This window comes from Bacillus rossius, chromosome 16 (assembly GCF_032445375.1).
Source record: "Bacillus rossius redtenbacheri isolate Brsri chromosome 16, Brsri_v3, whole genome shotgun sequence".
Taxonomy (NCBI): domain Eukaryota; kingdom Metazoa; phylum Arthropoda; class Insecta; order Phasmatodea; family Bacillidae; genus Bacillus; species Bacillus rossius.
In genome coordinates, this window is record NC_086343.1 from 33,917,444 (window position 1) to 33,932,090 (window position 14,647).

Genomic DNA, 14,647 nt, shown 5'->3' on the forward strand with positions numbered 1-14,647 from the left:
CCTTTTTCGTGCATGCAGCCGGCATTCATCGATTTATTAGACGTTGTCACTTCAAAAATAAAATAATAACTTTCATAGACGTCAGGTATGCGATAAAATAGTTAAAGAGGATATAACTTTTCAAAATTTCTGACTCCCCATTTGACTGGGAGGTATTCCATCCTACCACCAAACACTTCAGTCATCAGTTCTCCTTCTACAACCCCCCCCCCCCCCCCTACATTCAAACCAAATCGCCCCTTTCGAAATTTGAAGCTAAGTTCGCCCCAGCATGTGCATAGTCTACATACATACACACACACACACACACACACACAGGAAGTCCCCTAACTCAACGTCAAGTCGAGAACAGTTGATGTTAGGCCAATTAATACGGTTCTGAACAAAAAACACCTAAATTTAAAAGTGTCGTAGTTTCCGAGTTATAGGAATGCATAGCAAAAGGTTTAATCACAGTATCTAATGACTTGGTGCAGGGTGAGGATTTAAAAACGTTTGCAAAAAACGCCTATAACTCAAAAACTACAACACGTTTAGAATATTTCTTTTTAAATTGAGAACCGGAATATATTGGCCTATAAAATGTGTTCGGCTTGACGTTGAGTTACGAAACACCATGTATATATTTATATGTGTGTCTGTGTATGTGAATATATTTGTACATAGTATGTCCACTTTGAGCAAAATGCACTTTTAACCATAAACTTGACCCATCGCTTGACATTCTTTCTATATATAGTGACATGCAACACTAATATATACGATATTGTCAAAATTCCGCAAATAGGTGAGGTACTATTTAGAATTCATTAAACTGCTCTCATGAAAATGTGGTTTTTGCTAGGTAGCGTCTGCCTCCGAGGTGTGTGTGTGTCTACATATGCACACACATATGTAGGGGCATGTATTTTTCGCGAAAGGATTTTGCGACTAGCTGAGAGTTAAAACACTGTAACATCGTCTGTGATTCGTGATTGGTCGAGTTTCTTTCTGGTGCATGTCTACTGTCGGCACACCAATCACAGTACTTCAGTGCGGAAGCAAACGCGCCCTGAATGGCTCGGTCAAATAGGGCAAATGCTTCTCTTGCTGACAGCCGCCATTCGCAAGGAAGAAACTACTGGCGCAAGCATACCTAATTGCAATCTAATAGGCGTTCAGATTTATTGGCGAAAAATGCCTGCCCCTACACATATATGTACATGAATTTATACATGAATGATTGGTAAGGACCGGAAATATTCGCGGGTTCAATGACCTGTAGGATGAACTCCATAGTTCTACGTACACTCGGTCAAATACCACCCACTCATTGGCTGCTGTCTTGTGAGACGTCCCAACGTAGCAGCCTGGTTGGGTGTTTCTCATTGGCTCAGAGTGATCCAGGTGAGTTGTGAGCCAATAGCAGAGGCAGCACTGAGGTATAATGATTTGTGTTTTAGCCTATCGCGAAATGAATTCGCGAATTTATCCGGTCTCTGATGATTGGCCGGCGCGGACGTGTTGTGACGGGCGCCGCGTCTCCGGACACGCTCCGCTGCAGCCCGCCTGGGCGCGCGCAAGGGACGTTATTTTTAGTGAGCGGTTAATCCGGGACACGTCTTGCCCCCTTCCCTCAGGCCCTATTTCAGGGCCCGCGCCCACTGCCGCCAACCTCGGAGGCAAAAAACCTCGACGCCGCGCGACTCGCTCGCACTGGCGTCGGCAGACTTGCCCTCTGACGCGGTCAAGTTGCGTATTCGTTCGTGGGATGTCGCCCACTTTTTTAGGGGGGGGGGGGGGGGCGGGAGATAATTCGCTGTTTTCCAATGGCCTCCGGGCATGGCCCCTACAAGGGTGGGGCTGGGTGGACCCCTGAGTCCAGGGCCAAGTCCTGTTTATGGACATTCGTGGGAAATATAAAAATTAAATTTGTTATTATCTTGTAACTAATTGTTAGAAACCGGGAAAATTCGCGAATTCATTTCGCGATAGGCTAAAATACAAATCGTTATACCTCAGTGCTGCCTCAGCTATTGGCTCACAACTCACTTTAATGACTCTGTGCCAATGAGAAACACTCCACCAAAGCTTTATCGAATCATAGGCTGCTACGCTGAAACGTCTCACAAGACAGCAGCCAATCAGTGGGTGGCATTTAACCGAGTGTACGTAGAACTATGGAGTTCATCCTACAGGTCATTGAACCCGCGAATTTTTCCTGTCCCTACTAATTTTGTGGAGTCTAATACCTACATCAATTCATGATTTAGTATTTTTAAAAAAATCGATGGTTTTATTGCCACGTATAATGACGCGATTCTGCCGGAAATTTGACCTGAGGATAATTTATCAGGAAATAATATCAAAATATTCTAAGATAAAATAGCAAAACCCATCTTCGAAAATTTAAGTTACAGGTTGGGTTGATAATGATGTTTGAAAGAGTAAATTTTTTAAATTTTCCAAGAGAGGGCCTCCGTGAAAGTAAATATCCCCGCAGAGTCTACGGACGCACTGCCTGAATCCGAAGAAGCTCCCAAAGTCACAAATTTTGTCGTCGAACGCCATTCAAAACCTCCATGTTGGTTTGAGTCTTCCCCACAAAGTACTGGTGGTGTAGGGGGTAGTGTACTAGAGGGGCTAAAGTCCTTTCTTATGATCGCAACTGACTATGCATGCAAGTCCCTGTGAAAACATTGATTTCTCGACAAGACCTTCTGTATATGTTACGCCATAAAGAGAGAAACGCAATTGTAATTTTTTTTTATCACGGCTGAACGTTACAAATGCCAAACTGAACTTGCACTATAAAACTGATTTCTTTAGAATTATAAATGATAATGTAAAACAAATATAGAATGTCCCATAGTTAAATTTTAAACTAAGAACAGTTGATAGGACAGTAAATTACGGTTCTGAATCATAAAACCAAAATTCAAAAAAGTCATAGTTTTTGAGTTTCAAAATTTTTAAATGTTAACGCTGCAGCAAAATAAGTATTAGATACCAAAGATTGTTGCTACGCAAATAACCCTACTTTTGATAACAATTCAAAATGATATCAAACATGATCTATGTTTAGAGGAAAATATTATTTGTAAGACTTTTGAGGCAAAACATTTTTTAACCATTTTAATTTGTCAAGTCATTCCCCCCAAAAAATCTTTGCTAACTTTGCAGGTTATTTGCTTTAATTAGCCATATTATAAAATTAGCCATATTTGCTAACTAAGCAAGTTATTTGAATATTGGGCTAATTAAAGCAAATAACTTGCTAAGTTAGCAATTTTTTACAGTATGAATACTGTGAAGAGTCAGTTACACGTTAAAGGTACCCTACCCGAAAATCATGCAAAGAATTTTTACCCCCCAAAATTTTTATGTTGTATAATTTTATTTTGAAATTTTATCAATATTAAGGTTATTTTTTATTGAGAAGCAAAAAATTTTAGTCACAGTAGCTATTTATAATATGGTGCAGTGTGGGAATTGAAAAACTATTTTTTTATTATAATTTTGGGTGTTTGATTCAGAACCGTCACTAATTGGCCCATCAAATTTTCTCGTCTTGACTGAGTTTTGGGACATTATGTACATAAAATAAAATTTTACTAGAAATAATTTTATCATCTAATGTTATCGGTGATTTAATGTTAGATTTATTTAGTGTCAACAAAAAATGTTTGTAATAATGTTACGAACATTAGCAAGGTTGCGTCACGCGCTGGTGCAGAGCTAGCTGGGCTGATATCACATGCCGCTGTAACATGAGATGTGCAGTGCGCACCTGGGTTGCCGCTTCCCCTCCCTCCAGCCCTCAGCTCCCCGCGCGGCGCTGTTAGTTTGACATCCGAAACCTGACAGCTGCGGAGTTACGCGAGCCGCCGACACGTGTTTCGAGAGATTTCTGCCGTCGGGTCGGCGCGGAATGACGTGACTGGCCCCAGCCGCGCTCGGGAGTTCTGGAAGGTGTCTGGGCTGATATAAAAGCCGGGGGACGCCGGCCTCAGAAGCAGTTCAGAGTGAAGTCAGTAGTTTTCCCGAGGCGGGGTTTCCGGGCGATAGAGCAGCGAAGTCCCTGGGCGAAGGTTCCAGGGCAGAGAGTTCAGTTCCGGGCGATAGTTTCGCGGGCGCGGCGGAGTTCCGAGCGAAGTTCCGAGCGAGGCGTCGAGTGGGATCTCGGCGAAGGTGAAGTGCGACGGCGGCGGCGGAGTGCGGCGACAGAGTTCTGCGACAGAGGACCACGAGGGGTGCCGCGGCGAGAGTTGCGCCAGATGTGCGGCCCAGCGAGGCGTGTGGATTGTGAGAAACGAGTGACTGGAGGAAGCAACATTTCTAAGTACAGTTGATTAATTGACATTTTTAGATTATTTGCTAGTAATGTAAATAGTGGCAAAAAATAAAACTGTGTGTGTGATAAAATCTTTAATTGGGCTATCCCTTTACGAACCCTGTAAATCGTAACAATATTTTTGCCTTGCCATAAAGTACAGTAGTTTTACAGAACAACCTATATAATGATTGTTGTACGTACACACAAACATGCTTCTCAGAGTTTGATAACATTTAGTGTGTTTCAGAGTAAGTTTTATTCTATATAACAAGAAATTTATTTTACTAATCATTACAAACCAAAATAGTTAACGTATATGTTACAGCTACGACTTGATTTCACGAGAGCGGAACACGTGAAAACGGACTTCGCACGAATTAAAATACGTCGAATGATTGGAGAAACTATTTCGCTGGTTCATTTCATTCCAGGCTAGACTCAACCTGCCTACACATAATCAAGCCTTTTAAGAGTTATCATTGGTCGACAATAAGATCACATCTTTTGATTGGTTCGCAACTTCTCCTTGTTTACAATTAGTTCAGGGTCTTCAAGGACGTTTCTAGAACACGTCAAGTGAAGTAGATCAACGTGAAGTAGATGTATATGAGCTTTAATTCTGCTTTGATATCCAATAAATACGCGAAATAATCGCGTCTCTACAAAAAGATCTACGAACTGGCATAAATCGAGCATGGCCCAACTAAAGTATAGATTTGGGGGGGGGGGGGGGGCACATTACAGAGCTGTCGTCGTGACATGCTCATATGCAAAATCAGTTATAGCTCAAACTAACTCTACCGACACTATCTACATACTTCTACAAGCAGTATTTTTCCAAACAAACCTCATTTAGTTCCAGAGAAGAAACACACATGTATTCGAATCAGCGGTTAGTACTATAGCCCGTCCCACTCTTAGATTGCAGTACACGGCTTATGGCGCGCGCTGTTGCCAAATCTTTAACACATTACGAATTTCAGGAGATGCGTGTCTTTGTAATTTGGATCGAACAAGAAGCATTTTAAGAAATCATATCGTAATTTATAATATTTTATACTATTACACATATAAATTTGTAATAATGCCACTTTTATGTAAATTTCAAATAAAAACTACCTATTGTAGACGAAATTTTCTTATAGTTTTCTTTTCTGTTCTAAAAATCCCATATATATAATTATATATATCACATTTTCATGGGCCCGATAAATGCCGTATTTTTGGAAAAGGCATGTCCAAAATGATAAATAAAATACGGTAATGGAAATTCTCGGTCGAGTAAGTTATGGGAAAAATCCGAACAATTGGTTCGAAATGGGGAAGATTTTTTGAAAAACAGAAAAATCGCAACTCCCATAATCTGAATAATATCGAATCCGTTTTAACGTATGATAACTCGGATTACCTAATGCCGAAAAATGTTTTCTAAATACATTTTTGATACGACCAGCCATAACTGCATGGGTTCGAAAAAAATTTTCACCGGACAAAAAAACGTAACTGCTTTAGTAGACACCTTATCAAATCTGTTTAAATTGTTTGAAATAATATCATAATTATTTTCCAAAACTTTGTCTAAAACAATGTTTGATAAGATGCTTGGTGAGAAGGATAGAAAAATAATTCAAAATGTTGTACCATGATCGCTATTAAATTCCTTCGCATTTATTTCATACATTTTACATATTATGTTCAAGAATCGATTATAATATTTTTTGTTGACTAAGGAAGCCATGTATTTGAAATTGCTTGTAGGACAGAACCCCACTTATCTAAACACACGACCCTGTTTCCTCTTACGACGGCAGCGCGTGCTCTTGTACATCTTAAACAGCTATTTCCACGGAAACTGTAGAAGCAATTGAGATGGAGCTGCTTTTAAAAACTAATTCAATTCATTGTGAACATTTTTCTCGCTTTCGTCCCCTATCTATCTTTAATAGAAAAAAATTTTTCCGCGGGTCAACTTTTTGATGTGTCAGTTTGTGACTAAATGCATTTCAATATATTAAAAAAAAAATAATTTAAGTGAAACCTGTACAGTTTTTTCTTAACATTTGTTCGGTGGCGACCTAAGGCATTAATTTACTAATAAAAAAAATCTGAATGAAATACACATGTAGGTTTTCTTTTTTTGATGTGAAACATATCGGAATACTTCAAAACAGTTCGCAGCGAATAAGTTATGTTTTTTAATTTTTTCGGACACTTTAAATATTGTTACGTATTCAAAATAAGCATTGCCTGATGCGTATTTTGATTCTATACAATATGAAAAAAAGCTTGGTCCAAAAATTAAAATTTCGTTTGATATTTGGCAACAACGCACGAAGAAACAAGGACAGTGCTAACGGCAATCGGCGTGTGTTAGAGAGAGAGAGAATGCGCCCATTTACTTCCACACTGCAATCTAAGAGTGGGATACTCTATAGACATGGTAGCCACCGTCAAAATAGGTATAACATTCACGAACTGTTCTCTTGTTTCAAAGCCATGTGCATCATGACATTTTACATGCAAACAGAAAAAATGTTTTTGAATTTAAGAAAACACACACATTAATAACAATGTTAGGGCTAGATAAAAATTTTTTGGTTATTTGCGTAATATCCAAAAATCATGCTTTTCAAGTAGACGCGAATGCGATGTTTGCAGTTCTTTAGGCTAAAGGAATTATGGAAACTTACAAAGTTTACACGCAAAATCTACTGTTTGCCAAAAATCATCGGATTTCTAACATAAATGCATGTAAATGTGTTTCAACTCACTATGCAAAGCGGTAACGTTCCAAGCGTGGCGGTTATTTTGTTTATTCGAAGGCACTCACTCGTTGTCGTTCGCTGTGCCTCGCCTGCCCGCCCTGCTGGCTGGTCGGACACTGACAGCGGCCGCCTAGTTCCGCAACACGCCGCTAGATGCCAGGCGCTTCAATCTCTCCGCGGCAACAGCAACAAACCGTCGCGTCGGTCCGAGTTCCTGCGCATCTTCTGGCTGGCTGCCGTGGATAGCCGCGGGGGCTGGCCAGAAAAAAAAATACATTGGACTTTCTTTTGGATTTTGGCATTGGACGGCTAATTAAAGGTGCGGTGTTATTTGGTGGTTTATTTGGTTCGGTAGGGTTTTGCCGTCCGCTTACCTTGCGCCCAACTGCTTTGTAGAGTGTTTACAATATACTTTTTTTTACAGGAAACTATATAAATCCGAATCTGATATGTCGTATTAAACAAAGCAAGGAGTACTTTAAGGTGTATGTAGACGCTATGCTTTACCAAATTCGTGTTCTCTGTTATAGCCCTTCAAACTTGGCATTTTGACCGATGATGATTGTAAAATGCAAAGTTCAAAGGCCGTTAAATTCAGCACTAACATATATAAATCCGAATCTGTAATGTCGCATTAAACACAGCAAGGTGTTCTTTAAGGTGAATGTAGTCGCTATGCTTTACCAAATTCGAGTTATCTGGTATAGCCCCTCAAACGTGACATTTTCGACTGATCTGGGTTTTAAATGCCACGTTTAGAGGCCGGTAAATTCAACACTAACATATATAAATTCGAATCTGCCCATGATGGTGTTAAAATGCTAAGTCAGAGGCCTGTAAAATAAACACAAATATATATATATATATAAATCCGTACCTGATACGTCGCTTTAAACACAGCGAGGAGTTCTTAAAGGTGAATGTAGTCGAATAAACATGTAGATATAATTTCTTGCCCCTGTTATACACGTATTATTTAAAGGAATTTACTTACGCCGTTGTTGCACAAATGCATTTCTGTGTTTTTATGCCGTGTACGATAATTACGGTGCCTTCCGAGAATTTTTTATATTCGAATCTAAGTTATCCTGGGTGCTTGTAGACGGCGAAATGTTTTGCTACTTTTTCGTCATAATAATGTGTATGTTCACAAATAACATCTCAAAACAGAGATTTTTCAATAGTCTTTAGGTCTACCTACAGTTTTATGCATCTGGTCTAGATTTAGTTTAGTGTATTCAGTCAGTATAAATAACTTAAGTGTAAATAAATAAGTGAAAAGTGTAAGGATAAAAACCATTGTTATTATGTAGTGTTTCTTAGTTTTCCTCATTCGTCACATCCGCTCAGAATATTCACAATTTTTAAGGTAAGCTAACACCTTTAAAGTTACTCAAATAAGCATTATTGTTCAGAAAAGTCTACAACGTAAAATTTATGTTGGAATTTTTAATTTAGAGGAAAACCACCTTTTCCCTTCAAAAGTGTTTAAAGGGATAAGGATTCCGCTACCTTCAGTAGACTCGGAAGCAATTTACACTGGAATCTCGATTTTACGTACGCTCACAGTCGCTTGGATTACATTAGTAAAATCGTTATCTTCATAAAATTTTAAACACCCCACCCCGTGAAGATACATGTTATAATTTATTGAACGGAATATATATAATATTAAATAGTAAAAACAATGACTGCTGTCTGCCCTCTGCCCTCCCCTGCGTTCCCCTTATAATTTTTAACATTCCACAACTTGCTTCATTGCACGAGTGATATAAAAGCGACATCACAGCGACTAAACACAGTTGCACCACGCATTGCATCATGTTAACTTTTGTGTGGTGACAGTAGGTTGTCCGACATGCCTTTCTTGGATATCTTTCCTTTTCGTAAGACGCGTGTTACTAAAATAAATTTATATTTGAGTTTGCAAACTTGTCCACTCCTTGCCAGAGACGATTGAACACAGACGAGACTTTCCAGGGTCGGGTTGATGAGCTGGAAGAATTCCCTGCCTTGCATTTTTATGGACTTCACCTTATCATATTTATCAGTTAATCTTTAACAGATCAGCTTGAAAAATATTAATGAACGCACTTTTAGTAATATAATCGAGGAGAACAAGCACACAGTTCAGTGTACACCTGTACTGTTTCATAAAAGTGATCATAGGTAGGGACTGGAAAAATTCGCGGTTTCAATGACCACTAGGATAGACTAAACGATTCTCCTATGTACTCTGGCAACTATCACCTGGTCATTGGCTACCGATTCGGGGAAACTGTTTACTGCGATTCTTATGATTCGATACTTCTTTTGTTGAGTGTTTGCCATTGGCTCAGAGTCCTTCAGGTAAATTGCGGTCCAATCACTGACGCAGCATTAAGCTAAACGAGTTTGGATTCCAGACTGTCTCGAAAGGAATCCGCGAATTTTTACGGTCTCTAATCATAGGCTTATTTGGTGAAGAAAAACGCTGCTCTTTAACGACAGACATTCATTAAAAACACAGTACATTTTAGTGAGAGAAGTCCTTGAATTTGTGATAGCCATAGGGAATTATTTGTTTGTATAGTAAGTTAAAAAAAAGCTTAGTTGAAAATCCGCTCGTCACGTCTACTTGCTGCGTCACTTATACCATTTTTGAGCGTTTTTTACTGGGAAACCGATGCAGCGAAGGTAATTAATGCGACACATGTCAAGATAATGCCTAATGGCGTGGGTTGCTGGATATTAGCGGAAAGGAGAGGAAGTAGCTACTCAATATCGTTTCTTTCTCTAACGCTTCACAAGGTTTCAAGCTCAGTTGCTATGCTCACGAGCTGGAAATGTTGGAATGGGTAAGGAATGTTGAGTATAGTTCATTTGCGGTAAAATAAATATTTTTACAGCCTTGGCATAATTTTTCAATCTAAGAAATTTCGAACTTTGCGACAAATAAAGTGTACCTAGTCCATTTTTTCTTTTAGATTTTGAGTTTGATGCCGCAATAACTTTTACAATATTCACTAACGGTAAATGGCTGTTGTATTAGCTTTAAAATATGAATACGCTGTGCATTAAAAATTAATATTTTTATATGTTTTCATAGTGTTTTTTTAATTTTTTTAAAAATATATTTTGGTGTCAAATTTTCCGAATTTTAGATGGTTCCTGAAAAAAATGTATTCGTAAAATCGCGGCTTCGTTCAGTCCGGGCTCCGTAAAATCGAGGTTCTAATGTACTCTTAATTCTGAAGTTAAGTACTGAACATGTTATTTAAGGGTTTATCAGTGTCGTATTTACGCGCAGGCTATCTAGGCTGTAGCCTATGGGCCCGCACCACAAATGGGGGCCCGCACCACACGACACGAAAAAAAAAAAAAATTATACTGCGATGTGGATCTTCTTATATTCTTAAAATACGCGTCGACATAGTATGTCCAGTTGTTTTGTGTGGATTAATTGCGCCGAACTAAATTCTTCTGTGGAAAGCTGATATATGAGTTAAGTCAGCATTTAGAAATTTTCGATTATTTTAATTGGTTTTGGTGTCACTTAATTCCTTAACATCTAAATACTGTTTGGTTAAATTGTATAGTTTAATAATAAACTAATTTTTTCTGCGCTTTACTATCACTAAATAAACTTATAGTCCTCGACTACTGAATCCATCTGTGCTAATTTTAAATGATAAGCAATTATAATTCATATCGAAACATAGTAATATTCATTTAATTGTGAAACAATTTTTGACTATAATTATAAGCGTAGTTCAGGTGTTACATTTAAAAACAACTGTTTTTTGACTGTGATAACATATTCAAATCGTTTCTCTCCCAAAGTTGAATCTTTTGATCAACACCTTTTTAAACTTTATAATTATTTTAATTTAATTTGTACGCGACATTTATTTAGGGGTAAAGAGAGCAATTAGTTGAAGGACTGTATTCTTGATATCCGTGTACCCGAGACGCTGCAAAAGTATAAGGACTGTATTCCTGCATTTGTGTTTCTAAAAATTCATTTGTTTCAATAAAAAAGTTAATATTTAATTAATAAAGTAGCCAATAAAGATTTTTTTATGGCGAATGAGTACTGTGGTCTATTATTTTAGTAACAGGACAAAAAAAATTAACAGGGTCAGAACTGGAACTATTTTATGGCTAGTAACAAGCCGCAGTTAAGTCTTCCAAAATATTAAAAATACTTCATACCCCTAAGTCTGCCCCCCCCCCCTTACAAATTATCATATGGGCGCCCTTGAGTGCTCGCCTTCCTCCTGTTCTTCAGCTCGAGGCCACACCTCGGAGCCTGGCCGCCCTCTGCCGGCTCTCCCCGGCCAGCAGCACTGCCTGCACCTGCACTCGTACACCTCGTCCGAGCTCAGGAGAAACTCGCCCAGGCCAAAGAGCCAGACTCCAGTACGTCCAAGTCCCGACCAGTCGACTACGCACGGCTCATCGCCCGAGTCCACCCATGTCTCCACAACTCGCCCTCTCTTCTACCAGCTCGTCACAACCACTGCTTCGTGACACGGCCTTCGCAGGTCCAAGTTATATATCTGCCTCCTCCCTGCGTCGACCAGTAACAGTTGCCAGGAAGCAGGTAGACTTGTGCGAGCACCGGGCCACTGCGACAGGAGCGCGCCACGCGGCGGCGACGGGGAACCAGACAGAGCTGCTCCCACTCACTGGCGCCTCTTGCCGCCACTTCCCGCCACTTCCCGCCACTTCCCGCCCCTCAGCTGTTCCCTGGAGCAGGTTCCCGCGCGGAGAAGTGCAGCGTGGGACATGCCTGCGAGGTAGTACTCACAGAGATGAAAAAATTGGGTTGGAATTCATTAATGTTATTGCCCAACAAATAATAAACAGAAGAATCCAATAAGTTTTTAACGATATTTCTTTCGCTGTATCACTTGCTTCCTACTATTCCATTACTACACCAGTGATTGCGGATGAGGCGGAGTGACTCGAGACAATTCTTGCTCGTTTCCCTGCATCGCCTCCCACCCGCAGTTCGGCGGGTGTCGAGATAAGTCACGGATAGGCTTGTGATATTTACAGGTGTCTTGTCTCAAACACTGTTAGTCCATAGTTTCAAACAAATGTCTGGTCAAAGAAAAGTTTAACTCGTGTAGTTAGGTTAACCTAAATATACCATACAAATTAAATTTAAAAAACGATTTTTGGCTATGAACGGGGTTAGGTATATCTGTACTTCAGAATTCAGAACCAAACGAGAACACGTGGCAATTTCATTGTCACTGTGTTAACCATCAACATCCATTAGGTGCATGGCCAACTAGAAGGAACTTAATGATTAATTTCTTCCAAATGGGGAACTTTATTTCCTAAAGTCTCGGGCAGAAGCAAAAGCAGCATTTAATTTCAGGGTTTTTTGAGGAGGGGGGGGGGGGGTTTTAGGTTTTCCTCATCTTGCTTTCAAATTCTTTCAATTTGTTGGTGGGACTACACAATTCATCGGAATTAAACTAATACCTACAAAATGCAAATATAATCTTTATTGACTTACACTTTACAGTCAATAGCTCAATATTTTGGACTCGAGAGCTTAAGACATTGCAAAAATTACTATACTTTTTTATAATTATTGTAATTATTTAATTACTTCTACATCATAACCATTTACATAACTGACTAATAATTATACAGAAATATGTTTAACGAAGTAATTCAAAAGTTAACAAAACAAATTTTATTTGTTTTTTAAAATCATAATATTTAATTCATTAAACAATTAAACAGTCAGCACTCGTATGATAGAGTTAAAATAACTTTTTTTTACGAAAAATAATTTACAAATAGATCTGAACTCTTACTCACTTTTCATATAATAACTTAAAATTTTGATTCCTGGTTTTGTTGTGGAAGTCTGGTCACTGATTTTTACTGTCATTAGTTTTCAGGGAAAGGCCGATTGTTTGACTGATAAATAACATATGATAACTATGTGAGAGCTTAATTCGAAGCACATGTTGGATACACAGGTGTGTCCTGTTGAAGTGAGACTTTTTTCAGATTTTGGTATTTTATTCCGAACAGTGAAAGTACAAAGTAGTGATCTGTAAAGGAGAAAAAAATGGCGAAGTCTTTGGACCATGAACCCCTCCACTTTTATCTGCCACCGACTAAACCTCAATAAAAATTTTAATAATTATAATCAATATGCATGAATAAATTTTGTCTTCGTCTAAAACAATGGCGTTTGTTTATATGCAAAACAATGCTTACAAAAGTTTTAATGCCGTTCCAAGAATGTTTTTATGGTTACTAAGGATACTTCTAACGTGAGAGTTTTCGGATGTGCATGAAAAATTCAAGTTTTTCGATGATAGTTTTGCGATTTAGTGTTCCAACGTTGTTCGTGGGATTTTGTTTTCCATAACATGAGTGGGCCACAGCCTGGTTCAAGCGAGGAACCATCCCAAGATGGCGGCCGCCGCACCGTGTGAGTTAACCGCCCGTCAGACATCAGTAGTCTCGTTTGCTTGCATCAGACATAGGTTTACAATCTTGTTATTATAGATACATATTTCCTTTTATGCATTTCATCGTCAAACAAGTCTACACGATTTTAATTTTTTTAAAGGGAATTATTTAACGAAGCAATGCACTGTGTTTCTTTTAAAATCCCGGTTTTAGTGCTCCGATTATTGAAAATATTGAGCAAACTGAAGAAAAAAATATTGACTTGCAATACTTAACTCTCTGACATCTTCCTGGAGCCACTTTTATTAAAAATGCTGTGTCTTCAACATATTAAATTGAGTTAGAATATTTAAAATTATAAGTTTTATCGTTACTAAATAATCATTTATACAACGGGCACGCTTAATCACAACTGAATAATTTTGCTAGTGTGATTATGTAAAGTATCCTTGTCATAATTTTTATGGTGTTAATTAAGCTCCATTTTTATTCAAGAATAAAATATGCAAAGTGTGTCGTCTTATTCAGGAGTGTAGGGGGGGGGGGAGAGAAAGAGAATCACTTTGTTTGCCCGCGCTGTTTGCTTTCAAATTCTTTCCAGATGTTGGGAAGAATGATAGATTTATAGGTCTTTTTTTTTGGGGGGGGGGGGGGGAGGAAGATGAATCCCCATCTCTCCTGTACGCCTCTGTTCTTATTTCAGTAAACTTAAAATTTCGTCATGCAATCTTTTTTTTAATAATGATAACAATGTGGTGTTAGCATGGCCATTGTCCCGGGAAGATGGCTACAGTGAGTCCGGGGCGGTCTAGACACGTGACACTGCGGTGTTCTTTGAATGATTCTTGCAACGGGCAAGATTGATTTGAACATCCTAATTGACATTCACAGTTGCTAGTTTTCCCAGTATGTCATAGAGAAACCAAAATAAAGATAATACACACACAGAAAACAAGGTAAGAATCAGCCGATGTCAAATGTGTCATTTCATAGACTGCGCAAACAATGTCTTGCGTTTTAAATACTTTGAGACATGCACAGATACGGCAAAGGTTCAATTTTGACAAATATCAATCTAAGACCACACATCAACGGAAAACTATGAAACCAGATGACTACAGCACAGACGAACACAGAA

General features: G+C 38.8%; 1 protein-coding gene across 2 annotated transcripts in view; it reads right to left on the bottom strand.

Moving 5' to 3' along the window:
• Positions 1-7,260, bottom strand: part of LOC134539976 (obscurin) — a 570,520-nt gene extending 563,260 nt beyond the window's left edge. The window contains exon 1 of one of the 2 annotated variants that reach the window (XM_063382379.1): positions 7,146-7,260. The gene's annotated coding sequence lies outside the window, so the exon portion shown is untranslated. Of the gene's footprint in view, positions 1-7,086 lie in introns of both variants that reach the window. The other variant, XM_063382380.1, reaches the window with a different exon arrangement.
• Positions 7,261-14,647: the final 7,387 nt, after the last annotated feature.